The sequence below is a fragment of the Mus musculus genome, chromosome 2, assembly GCF_000001635.26.
Source record: "Mus musculus strain C57BL/6J chromosome 2, GRCm38.p6 C57BL/6J".
In the NCBI taxonomy this organism is placed as follows: domain Eukaryota; kingdom Metazoa; phylum Chordata; class Mammalia; order Rodentia; family Muridae; genus Mus; species Mus musculus.
Genome location: NC_000068.7, coordinates 58,530,258 through 58,542,647, shown reverse-complemented (window position 1 = coordinate 58,542,647; position 12,390 = coordinate 58,530,258). Strand labels below are relative to the sequence as shown.

General features: G+C 45.2%; 1 protein-coding gene across 6 annotated transcripts in view; it reads left to right on the top strand.

Moving 5' to 3' along the window:
- Positions 1–12,390, top strand: part of Acvr1 (activin A receptor, type 1) — a 120,391-nt gene that overhangs the window by 24,181 nt on the left and 83,820 nt on the right. For 5 of the 6 annotated variants that reach the window (NM_001110205.1, NM_007394.3, NM_001110204.1 and 2 more), the window contains exon 2: positions 4,775–4,870. The gene's annotated coding sequence lies outside the window, so the exon portion shown is untranslated. Of the gene's footprint in view, positions 1–3,873; positions 4,329–4,774; positions 4,871–12,390 lie in introns of those variants that run through there. The other variant, XM_006497622.4, reaches the window with a different exon arrangement.

Here is a 12,390-nt window from a genome sequence, read left to right as displayed (position 1 = left end):
AGTTTTGTATATGGAAGAACCTTTGAAACGGCTCACACTGACTTTTAAGATAGGTGAGGTTTCCTTCCAAACGTTTGTAGCACATCTTTTTATACTGCAGAAATGTCTCAACGGGACTGCTACAAGCCCAGTCAACTCCTCGGTGTATAACAAGGCTCCCAAACCTGACTGACATTTGATGATGCTCACTGTTAGTGAGTCAGGGCTTGTGTTGTGCACAGAAAGGTTATCTGCCTAGGGCCATAGCTGGGAGCACTTGGTGACCCAGTCCCTCTGACAGTTCATTCTTTCCATTCCCTCATGTCTGGCTCCTGATGCTGTCAGTTGAGAGTTCTTGGGACTGGTGATGGAAATACCTACCTACAGTGCCTCCTCACAGGCTGTTTGAGCTTCCCCACAACATGGCAGCCAAGGTCCAGGAGCAGCTATCTCAAGAGGCAGAAGCTGGGAGCTGTGGATTTCTTAAGATCTGATCCTAGAAACTGTTACTGTCACTTCCAGACCATTGTATTTGCTGAGATGTCATGGAGCGTGGATTCCAGGGCAGTGAGTATAATCTCACTGTGATGGGGGCCAAGCAGAGAATTTGGGCACATGCTCTAAATGGTTACAGCCAAGCTTCCTGTACCTCTTCGTATCTACCTCAGCTCTCTCTGCCTGCACTCTTGATCTCCTCCCTAGTCCCACCGCCATCTCTTTTTCCATGAAGCACTTAATATAAAATCCGTTTATGTATCCTATATCAATATGGTTTAGTTCTTTTGTAGTTATTTTTAGTAGACGTCAGAGTCTTTGAATGTAAGAACCAGATCTCGTTTACCTTTGCATACCTCGTAGCAGATAAGTTCCTTGAACGGAGCATTCAATGTCAAAGCAGGTCTCAAATTTGAGAGCCAGATGGGTTGGGAGTTAGCGGTGGTTGAGTCGGGAATTGTAATGAGCAAATCAAAAGCTTCCCTTGGAATAGAGATTATTTCTGATGTTGAATTTTAAAGCTTTTTTTTTTTTAAAATATCTTCTCTTTGTTATAGAGCAAAAGTTATGTCTCCCCTCCCCCCACATTGTCATAAGATTAAAAGATAGCTGAGTAAATTTTGACTTTTGTTGTTGTTGTTGTTTTTGTTTTTGCTATTTACGATCTTTTTACCAGGTCAATCTTTGACCTTGACATGTAGGTCATGATATTTATTTTTAAAAAACTATTGGTTTTAGTCCATTTACTGGGTCAATTTAGTGAGTAACATCCAAGCTTATAAATAAAAGGAAACAGAAGCTTTGAATAAAAATTCATGTCTTGCAAGGATAAGAATTATTTCATGAAAATTTCAGTTTCAGTCTTATGTATGCATTGCCTGTAATGAGTTGAAATGTAAAATACATTTTTCTATTTTAATTAGAGATAAAAAATTTATCAGAGGCCTTCTGTATAAATGCCTTATACACTCTAATCTTATGGTTTTCTTCTTTTTCTTTAATTCTTTCAGAGTCCTTCCCTAGGAGTTTACCTATTGACCCCCTGTGATGGGCCCATATGCATTTTTCCCCTAAATGTTTCATTTTTCTTTCTATGTTAGCTACTCTGCCTATCCCCCATACTCTCTACCCCATTTCTTGCTAGGCGTGGCAAGCTCATGACTAGAATCCCAGCACTTGTAGAGACAGAAGGATCAGAAGTTCGAGCCTAGTTTGGATTACTGGAGAGCAAAAATGACCTAATTTTTCAGTTTGGCATATGCAACTGATTTTCTTCTCACTTGGAGACTTTAAACAGCCCCCCTCCCGCTCTGAATCAAAAAAGAAGTCAGCTTATTCTCTTTCTGTGTTCCTTCTTTCGAGTGTGTTTGCATGTGTCTATGTGTGCAGGTGGCGTGTGCGTGTATATACTTGCTTTTTCAGAGTTCAGCAGACAACCCCAGGGATACTTTCTCGGGCTAGGGCACCCCTCTTTTGAGACAGCTTCTCACTTCTCTTGCTAGGCTGGTTAGCCGGTGAACTCCATGACATTGTCTCTACTTCCTCAGAGCTGGGATTCCAAACCTTTGGTCTTTAAAAAAGCAAGCAAAACAACAAGCAAACAACAACAACAAACATAAAACCAACAAGCATTGTGGATTCTGGGATCCCACTCCTGACCTCAGACTTGCAAGGCAAGTACTTCACTGACTAAGGGCTCTCTGCAGCCTCATCTGGTTTCCTACTGAGACCTAGCTCTCATAGAGTACAGTGCACTACATCTCAGTCAGCAATGCAGTGAGTTTTCCTACCTGTGTTTGTCTGTGTGAGCATTGTGGGGAGAAACAGATGGTTCTGAAGTCCTTTCCAGAGCAAGATGGGTGCGTGACTAAGTAGGTAGATTTTCTCTGATTGTTTTCTTCGAAATATCCCCCAGCCCCCACGTCTGTAGTTTTCCTTTCTGTAATTTCAGTTATTGCATGTTATCTTAAGGCCCCCAACAATGCAATGAAAAGTCCTAGAAATAAACAATTTCTGAGTTTAAAATTGCTTGTTGTTCTGAACAGTATGAGAGTATACATTATGCTGGTCCATCCTTTTTGGAACAAGCATTGATTGCTCCTTTGTGCAGCGTTTTAGTGCCCCTTGACTGTTCAGTCATTTAGAAACCATCACAGTCAGTCAGATCGGTTATTCCAGAAACTCTTACTATTTAATAATGTCTCTAGTTAATGTGATCGTATATACATGTTTCCTACAATATCACATCATATTGTTAGTTATCACTGTTAATCTATTACTGAGTCTAATTTATGCTTTCCACCGGTATGTAAAGAGGGAGGTGAAAACAGGTATGTGTGGGGGGGTATGGGTGCTGTTCATAGTTTCAGGTATCAGCTGAGGGTTTAGAATGTGTCCCTCTTGGAGGAGGGAGGACCATTGCAATAATGTTTAGGTGTGTATGTGTGTGTGTGTGTGTGTGTGTGTGTGTGTGTGTGTGTGTATCTTTATGTTCCACGGAGCTCTTAGCAGTCAGAGGACAACACTGGGTGTTGGTTCTTACCTTCCACATTGATGGGAACAGTGTCTACTGCTGGCTGCTGTGTCTGCCAGGCTAGCTGGCTGGAGACTTTCCTCCTTTCTCTCCCTCCACTCGTGCAGTGGGAGTGCTGGGGTGATGGGCCACAATGTCTGCTTTACTTGGCTTCTGGGATCCAACCTCAGGTCCTGAAACTCGATTTACACACCCAGCCACTCTCACCAGCTTAGCCATATACTGCTTAGTTTTAGGAGGTCTCTAACTGATCTCGGAAGTGCTAATCAGGGCTGCAAGGTGATGACTGTGAGTTGGTGAAGAGTTAACTGGGACCAGCGTAGCAGAGCTAAGAGGTGCAAGAAAGGGGGTTTCATTTCAGGAAGATTTCAGAGAAGAAAAACTTAACTTGAATGTCAGAACAGAATAGAAACATAAAAATTAATTTGCTATTGCTGCTCTGCCAAGTTATGACATTTTAAAGCTCAAAACACAAGGGTTTGTTCCCTTACAGTTTTGTGGCTTCTCAGGAGGAATTTGCTGCCTTGGGCTGGTGGCCCCTTCTGTTTGTAATGGACTTTTTTTTTTTTTTTTTCAATCTTTGCTCCTGTGGTCTCTCCACTTTCTCCCTGTCCCCCTCTTAAAGGGAAGCTTGTGGTTATATTTAGGGCCCACCAGGATAATCTAGGATAATCAGCTCACCTCCAAATCCTTATTTAATTGCATCTGCTGAGTCCCTTGTCAAGTAAACAGCACTCCCAAGTTCTGGAGTTAAGGATGTGGACATCCAGGTTTTGTTTTTCAAGGATTTTTCTTGACAAAGGGAAGGACTATCAGATACTCAGAGCTAGCTCATTCTCCTTTTTAGTATTATATTGATATTCCTACCGCAGCACATCATGGATTTATTTTCTTGAAGGACCGCGTCTAGTGCCGTTTCTTCCTCTAGCTTACAAGCTCAAGGTCCTGTCCTCTTCCTATCCCAAAGGCCATTTTCCTTGCTATCTCTTGCAAACTTGATGACTTCTGGTGATAGGAGTCAACTCTATTCAGGTTCTAGGAGTCAGACACTGCCAGCAGGGCTGTGCTCCAGGTGTGTGACTGCAGACTCCTTTCTTGTTCTTTCCAGCTTGATCCAGTTTTGCGTGACTTGTGACTGGATAACTTCAGTCTGGACCTCCCTCTTCACAGTCTCTTTCCTTCTCTCCCTCCATCTTCTGTAAAGACCCTGTCATCGGCGGACTTAAAACCCACACAGATAATCCAGGATCATCTCAGCCCCAGATCCTTAACCTAATTAGCGTAATTAATTTGTAAAGACCCTATTCCTAATAAGCTCCGTGTAAGTCAGGCCTGTTGTGGCTGTGGCGGATATCTGAGAGAAACAAGTTAAAGGGGGCAACTTGTTGACTGTGGCTTGTGTGTCCAGAAACAAACAGAAGGTTACTTCTGGGCTTAGTTTCTTCATTGCAGTCTCATGGCATCAAATTGTGAATCCATCAGTGGGATTAATCCATGGAGGAAATCAGCCCTTGTAGTCATATCTCAAAACCTTGAACCCCTATTTGGGGCCCAAGCCTTGAGCACCCAAACATTTAGGGGGCCTCTTCTATGAATGAAGACATACCATGTGCCCTAGGAAATAGAATATGGACATGCCTTCTAGGTGACACTAATGACCACACCCACACCACCTTAGCCTGAAGTCACGGAGTGTTTCTTTGACTGGGGTACCCACACCACCTTTTGTTTGTTTTGTTAATGTCTTGTCTTCTTCCTTTTTGGTAGGAACAAAGGAGCTGCCCCCGTGTCACCCAGCCCTTCAGTGGAAGTCTGGAAAAGGAACAGAGGTGATATTGCAGTGGATGAGCAGAGAGAAGCCGGGTAAGCTGGCTGGGACGGTGGCTTGGGAGGTCTGCTGGAAGAAGGTTGAGGCCTATTGGCAGGTAGACTTGTCGCGGTTACTTGAGAATTTGCTGCAGCATCTGCCTCTTGGAAATCTTTACTTTCACTGGAATTGAATCATCCTTGCCAGTGGAGTTTGGCTTCATCCTCCTCAGTGTGGGGATCCTGTCCACCATCCCCAGAAGATGCTTGCAGGTTCCTGAAGATGATCTCCCGCTGTGCAGTGGAGGCTGCCTTCAGGTCAGGGAGGGCAGCCAGGCATTCATAGGGGATGGTTGTTTTATTTCGTGTCTCCGCATGCATAGGTGCTGTGTATTGCTTTCCTGGGAGCATGGTTCTTCGGCTGCTTTGCTGATTATGCTCTGCTTTATTTGGTTTAATTTTAAGGTTATCAGTGTTTCCTGTTTCCTCTTGTCCCTGTCTTACTTTGAACGGATGCAGCCATTCTAAATACTCTTAAAGCTATAAAGTGACACTGGAACTTTCTTGAACAAAAACATTTGAAGGTGGTGATTCATTTTAGCCCCCCCCCCCTTTTGTTATTTCCAAATTGGTATTTAGTGATCAATTTCATCTTAAGTTTTATTATAATAGACAAATCCAGTGAGTGGTAAAGTCCTTGTAATGTAACCATTACTTAGAGTGACAGTGTCCCATCACAATAGACACGCCCATAAAGTGTTAATCCTGTGCTGAGGTGTCCCAGTGGAGAGGGAATTGCAAAGGCATATAATGCAGTGGACCAAGTGGCCTGGAGTGTTAGCATTGTGGAGCTGGCCTGCTGTTCTACCACACCTTAGCAGAGTGATATTGGAGGAGTTACGTAAGTACTGGGAACCTCAAGTGTTTTTAGCTATAAAAAGGAGATAACTCATTGTACCATGGTGTATATTGGGAGGATTAAGGATAATAATTTGTAGATAAATCGCTAGCACAGCAATGTTTGGTACCTGAGACTCTTCAGAACTTTGTGTCTGCTAGTCTTTCTTATACAGGAGAAGTTGAGGCAGAGGCACATGATTTGGGGATGTTACACATGGCCTCCTGCAAGACTCTGACTTTGCTGGTGCTCTCTGGCCTATGTCAGTCATGGCAACAGTGGCTATGGGTAGCTATCCTGTTACTTTGCAGTTGCCTCTCTGATCTGACCCACTTGATACACTGAGGTCTTTTTTGAGACTCTACGTGCCTTTCCGTTGAGGCTTCTACCTCCAAACTCAATAGGGCTAGCTGGTTTAGAAGTGTTTTGATTAGCATGAAATTCCTCCCCCTCTGCTCCCACTTTCTCCCCCCCCCCCCATGTTTTGGAATGCAGGAGCTCACACCCATGACATTGTGCATACTAGGTAATCCTCAGCCTAAAATGATTTAAGGGATAACTGGTGAAGCCCGAGACGTTTATTCTGCATTGTGGGGCTTCTGTAACCTCGGTGTGATTAAACATGTTGTCCTTTGAACTAGGAAACCTGGAGTTCTCACGGAGAGTCTTTAGTAACAGGTGAATTTCACAACAGACCTCTGCCCAGAGTGACCATTCTCATTAAAAGGTTTCTGTGTGGATGATATCATTTCTGCTGAGCCTCCCTGAGTACAGTATCATTTCTGCTGCTTTACCGGAAGTGAGAGGATACCAAAGATACTTATAGCATCTCGATGGGAAAGTGCATGAACATGTGGGTAGGACGGTAGTGAACTCAATGAGCCCAGAATGCCCTCTGCACTCTGTGAATTTTATTGCTAGCATGATCCTTGCTAGGAGCAGGAAGTTGGTTGAAGAGATCTGTCTATACTTGGGAGCAGCAGCGTATGAGCACTTTGGAAGGTCAATGTAAGGAGCGTTGCCTTTGGCTCTGTTTGCTTGTTTGTTTATAAAAACACTATTCATAGCCAGGGATATTTCTATAGAGTGGTTCCTTGTAAAAGCCAAATATACTCTGGGACTCTGTGATTGTCTTAAAGGAGAAGGGCAAGCTTGGTCTTTTTCCTCTTCTTCCCCTTCCAGCGGCGTTGACCATATTTATATTGTACAGCTTATTCTCAGCCAAGGATGGACAAGATAGAGGTTAGACGTAAGGCCTTCCATGGTGCTGAGTAGGCTGTGTGTACATCTCCTATTTTTGCCACGCCTGGTTGACTTTCTTGGGAGAAAGTCCTGGCTGTATTTCTGTAACCACCGGGGGTGGGGGGGTGGGGGGCGGATTGTGGCGCAGGCAGGTCTGCAGCCACGAGGATATTTATAGTTTGCTGTGAGTGGCTGGGAGTCCACCCTGGTCTGCATATTCCTCTGTCTGACCATTCTGGATGTTCTTGATCTGGACCCTGCCCTTGTCTGCCAGACAGTGGTTAATGATAAAGTGGACGGCTGCAGGATCCAGTGAGTGACGGCCTTGGCAGCTCATGGCATGCAGGTGCGTGTGCTGTGACCGGCTGGAGTGGCCAGCAAAGTGGAGCTGTCCTCTCTACTGCTCTGCTCATGGCTTCCAGGGGTTCCTAGCCTCCTTGTAGCTGGTCTTATTGACATGGACTGTGTGATCTGAGATTTATTCATTCATTTATTCATTTATTGATTGATTGATTGATTGATTGATTGAGACAGGGTTTTATTTTGTAGCCTATGCTGGCTTTAATCTTATGATGTCTCTTCTGCCTTAGCCGTGTAAGTACTGGGATTGCACCACTCCAAGCCTACACACTAGGTTCCAGTCGATTTTCTTTATGCCACTTATTCCATTCGAAGGTGTATAACACCAAAGGAAAATGCAGATCCCGAGCCTCCCCGGCTCATCTCTCCATGAATTCAGGTCAGACATCTAGACTTGCTTTACAGAAGGGTCTGAATTAGGCCGAACGTCCCATTGCCAGCTTACAGCAGACAAAAGAGCTTCAAGGAAATGTTTGATTTTCGTCCTGGTTTTCATGAGAAGGTAGAAGGTTTGGATGCTGTCAGAGGAGAGAGGATGTATATGCTTAGTTTGCATCTTTGTGAGGCCTCAAAAGCCCAGGGAGGGTGACCCTGAGTGGCTGCTTCAGATCTGGGATGATCAATGCTCAGCAAGTAGTCTCCCAGGAACCTGTCCCCACCTCCTATTGCCCCACCCCCACTCCCTGTCCTGGTGCTCACATTCTTCCTCTGTCAGACTCAGTCTCAGACAGGATTTCCCTTTATGATGGCAGGGGTGCCGTGGCATAGTCTTCCGCATTCAAGCATCCCGAGGAAACCAAACTTCTTCTTTTCTAGTTGCCCCAGTAAAGCAACTCACCATGGGTGGGCCAGTCTAGGCCACATCCTACCCCAAATCCAGTTCAGTGTGCATGCTGGTTGATGTAGTCTTTCAGCATGGACTCAGAAAAGGAGCTCTTGGTATCCCAGGTTGGCGTCCTTACTGGAGAACCTGGGGTGGGGGTTGGACAGCGGTGGTGGTGGGATGCTTCTTTAAAGCACCCGTTGAGACCCTTCTTTACCACAAACGAGCACTAGTTTTGGGTCTCTTCCATTTTGTTGCCTTCTGAGAAGTAGTAATGTCTTCTGGGTAAGTCTAATTTTCCCCAGAAGCAGAGAGCTGAAGGAGGTGCTGCTGGTCTGGGCTGACACAAGATGTCAAAGTATCAAAGGATGCTGTGCTCGGTGGCTCTGTGCTGTGAGATAGCTTGGGGAGCGCTCACACTTTACCAGTACATCGTAGATTGGTGTGAGAGGGCTGTTCCCCACAGGTTGTGTTTGTCTCTGAAAAACATATGTCCCAATTCTATGTGGCCATTCAGATTCATTTCTGGTGACTGCCTTGTCACCTTGGGGCTGGGGATCGTGGAGGACAGGCTGTGTTTTGGCAGCACTTCAAGCCTGGAGCAGCCTCCTGCAGCCAGCACCATAAGCTGTATAATTTGTCTACGGAGGCCTATGCATTATAGAGATGAAAATTCCTTCCCTGACAGCATTCATTGCTTAGCATGCAGCAATTTGGCTGTCAGAAACAGCTGGCCCTGCAGGGTGGGACAATAGAAAGTGGAGAGCAGAGAGAGGCCAGCCCTTACTCAAGTCTCCCACTGTGAGAGGATCACGTTACCTTATGGAGACTATCATTAGGCCCAGCTTCCAGGGAGCACCAGCCTGTAGCTCAGACCCTCGGTGACTTTCCCTTCCTCTTTTCTCCTGAATGGAAACAATAATAGAAAAAGGAAGAGCGAATGGTTAACTTTTGCCGAGACTCTGATGTTCAGTTTGGGCGTAAATGAGCATTTCTGGGCAAGCAAACACTTCTAACCTTACGTGGCTGGTCATAGAGCAGTAGAGACACTGTAGAGTGGGCGGGAGGGACGGCTTGGCACCTGTGTCTTGGACTTCTTACATTTTTATGTCCTGTTTACTTAAGGTCAGTGTTGGAGGGACCTACTCTTGGGTCCCCGGAAGCCCTGTTTGAGCTGGCAGTACATACAGGGCAGGGCACGCATGTTTTTCTGACAGCAAGACTAAGGGAAGGGACCAAGGGCTGCGTGGCGGCAAGCTCCTCCACCAGTGTGAACTGGAGTGTGGCTGGCTTTGTGGGCTCTCCCGTACAAAGCGTGATCTAAGGAGAAGGGCACTTTAGCTGAGAAGGAGACAGCGGTCCATGGCAAAAGGATGTATTATCTGGGTTTAATGACACCAGGTTTTCCTGTGAGTTCCTACATTACTGATGGACTCACTGTGATGTCTTATAGACGGTCCTTGTATTTACCCTTTCTGAGGAAAAAAAAAAACACTTTAAAAAAGAATCTTCTAAACATTTTTTTTTAAATTGGACTTCTTAGCAAAGATATTTCCAATATATCATTTTCTCACCATTTCTTTCTTCTGTTTTTTAATTTTCCTTTTGCTTGTTTTTTAAAGAAATGCTGGTACATGTCAAAATGGCAATAGCCTTGTTACAGTTCAACGTGATACTGGCTTGTCCCAGTGAATTTTTGAGACCACCAGCAGCGTTTCAGACAGAGGTCCAGGGTGGCTCAAGAGAAGTTTGCCTGTTGGGGATTTATTGGTTGTTCAGTGGAGTCTCGAGCTGTGCTGTTTCACCTTTCCCTCTATATCTGTTTCCTTCCTACATGATAGAGCAAGAGTTTCCCAGATGTTGTTTGGATTAAAGAGCGTGTGCGTCTGGGGGAGGGAGAAAAAGCTTTCTTAATGATAATAACAGAGTCAGACTGGCTGGTTCTGTACTGACAGGAAAAAGGGGAGATAAAAACTCCATTAATGGTGTGTGCACTGCCTAAGTAGCCAATAAAACAAGGCTGGCCTCACTGGAAGCCAGGCCCAGATTGGCAGCGCTTGGTGCCAACTGCGGGAGACGACAGCTGCAAAGAGGGAGGAAGTATGTCCAGCCAGCAGCCGCTATCACTGATTGGCTAGGGGGCGGTTCTATTGTTCCTTTCCCCTCCCCCTCCTCCTCCTGCTCCTCCTCCTCCTCCTCCTTCCTTTACTCTTTATCCTCCCCAGTCCTTTCCCCTCCATTCTCCCTCCTCCTCTTTTTGCACAATTTCCACGACGAGCCCCTCTTAATGTTCACTGTTCCAGAAATTGAACCACATCTGTTTAAAACTTAATGGTTACTCATAGAATGAAGCTGGTTGGCAGATTTAAAACTGTTTGTCTGGGTTAGTTCAGTTTTGTAACCACAGACATGGATATAAATGCTATTAAAAAAATCACACACTCTTTAAAGCTTGATAGAAGAGTCACAACAACACATTACATTGTGTCCCCTTCCTGGTATTGTTGAATCTCCCTGTTCAAAGCACACAGTACAAAAAATATCTCACTGATGGTTTATAGCTAAAGGTGCTGACCCCCAAGCCGGATTACTTGAGATGGATTCTGGGCATTTACCAGAGAACCAGACCACAAAGGTTGTCCTCTGGCCTCTGTAGGTGTGTTGTGGTATCACACAGGCCTGGGTACATGTGATGTGTGCGTGCATACACACACAGACACACAGACACACACATACATGCGTGCGCAAGCGCACGCATGCACGCAGTAATTAAAAACAAAAAAACCCCAAAACCAACCACCCTTTTGTGTCATTCTAGAAGATAATAGAATGATGTCAAACATTGGTCTCATTGGCACTCATTCTGCAATCCTTAGTCTTGGCTCACATGAAGCCTCCCTTAGGCACCTTCCACACTGGGCTCTGTGTTGAGGGGACAGGCAGCCCTATCTCTTCAAAAGAGGTGACTAAATACCTACCTGTTGCCTGTAGGTTTCCAGTCTAGGTTAATTTGCCCCTTTTCTGTTTTGAAAATACTGGGATGTTGGTGTCCTTAGCTTCATTTTGTAGGTAAAAGAAACACGAACAAACCCCCCAGTCACAGAGTCTCCTCTTCATGGTCATGGCGGAATCTGGAAGGAAAACATTGTGCCCACAGTTGGATATTTTTGACACACAGTTGCAGTGGACACCAGTGAAGGGTGGATGTCCCCCTGCATACTGCCTGAGGATGGGGACCTAGGACCCAAGAGTTTAAGCCTTTCTGTTGCAAGAGGATAGCAGTTGAGAAGAACAGGGCACATACCTAAGCACCCTGGGGGAGATAATTCTGTTCTGGTAAATATTCTTATGACGTGTGTGCACATGTGTGCATGTGTGTGTGTGTGCACATGTACACATCACGACACACCTGTGGAGGGCAGCAGACAATTTGTAAGAGTTGGTTCTCTCCTTCCACCATGTGGTGTCCAGGGATTGAACTCTGATTCTCATGCTTGGTGGTAAGTCCTCTTTACCAGGTGAACCCTTTGGCTATCGCTAGGGCAGGTTGATCTGGAGGAAAATACCTGGTGATATGCTCACTTAGTAATGAGGCTCATTTGTTTATGCCCAGGAAATATCAGGCAGGAGGAGACTGCGATTAGATACAGAGGGAGAGACAATTAAGGACTACTTTGAGAGGCAGCCCGTCTTTCTTCCATGGGAACTGCTTTCTGACTATGAGCTATCCCAAGGTTTCTGGCTGTAAACCTCTCTTCCAAAGGCCACTCGCAGGCTCCACCATGAGGGCTAGCACTGCCAAGCATGGCTTTGTTTATCTTTTGACTACAGATGGCAAAGTAAGATCTGTGAACAAACTGCTCTTTTAGACAGGACCTTTATGTTAGGCATCCTTGGAAAAGTGTGGAACTTTTTCCTCCTGTAGTTTTTATTTAGATGGCAAACCAAAGGGGCTGCTCTGAGGAAATGTAACCCGCTGGCAATTAATATTAGATAGTGAATGGCCTTTGACACACCACCGTAGCTCTTCAGTGCAGATTGTCTAAATGTCAGGACATGACTATCAGTTTTGTATGTTTCAAGATCTTGGGTGAGTTCCAGATGTGATAGTCTGTCTTTCTATACTTTATAGACATTTAAATGGGTTCAAAGTATTGCTGGTAGATGTGTGTGTGTCCATATTGATGGAGAATAGTAATGTGTGTTGAAGACCTGGCTGGCTGGCTGGCTGGCTGGCTGGTGGGGCTCTGGTTT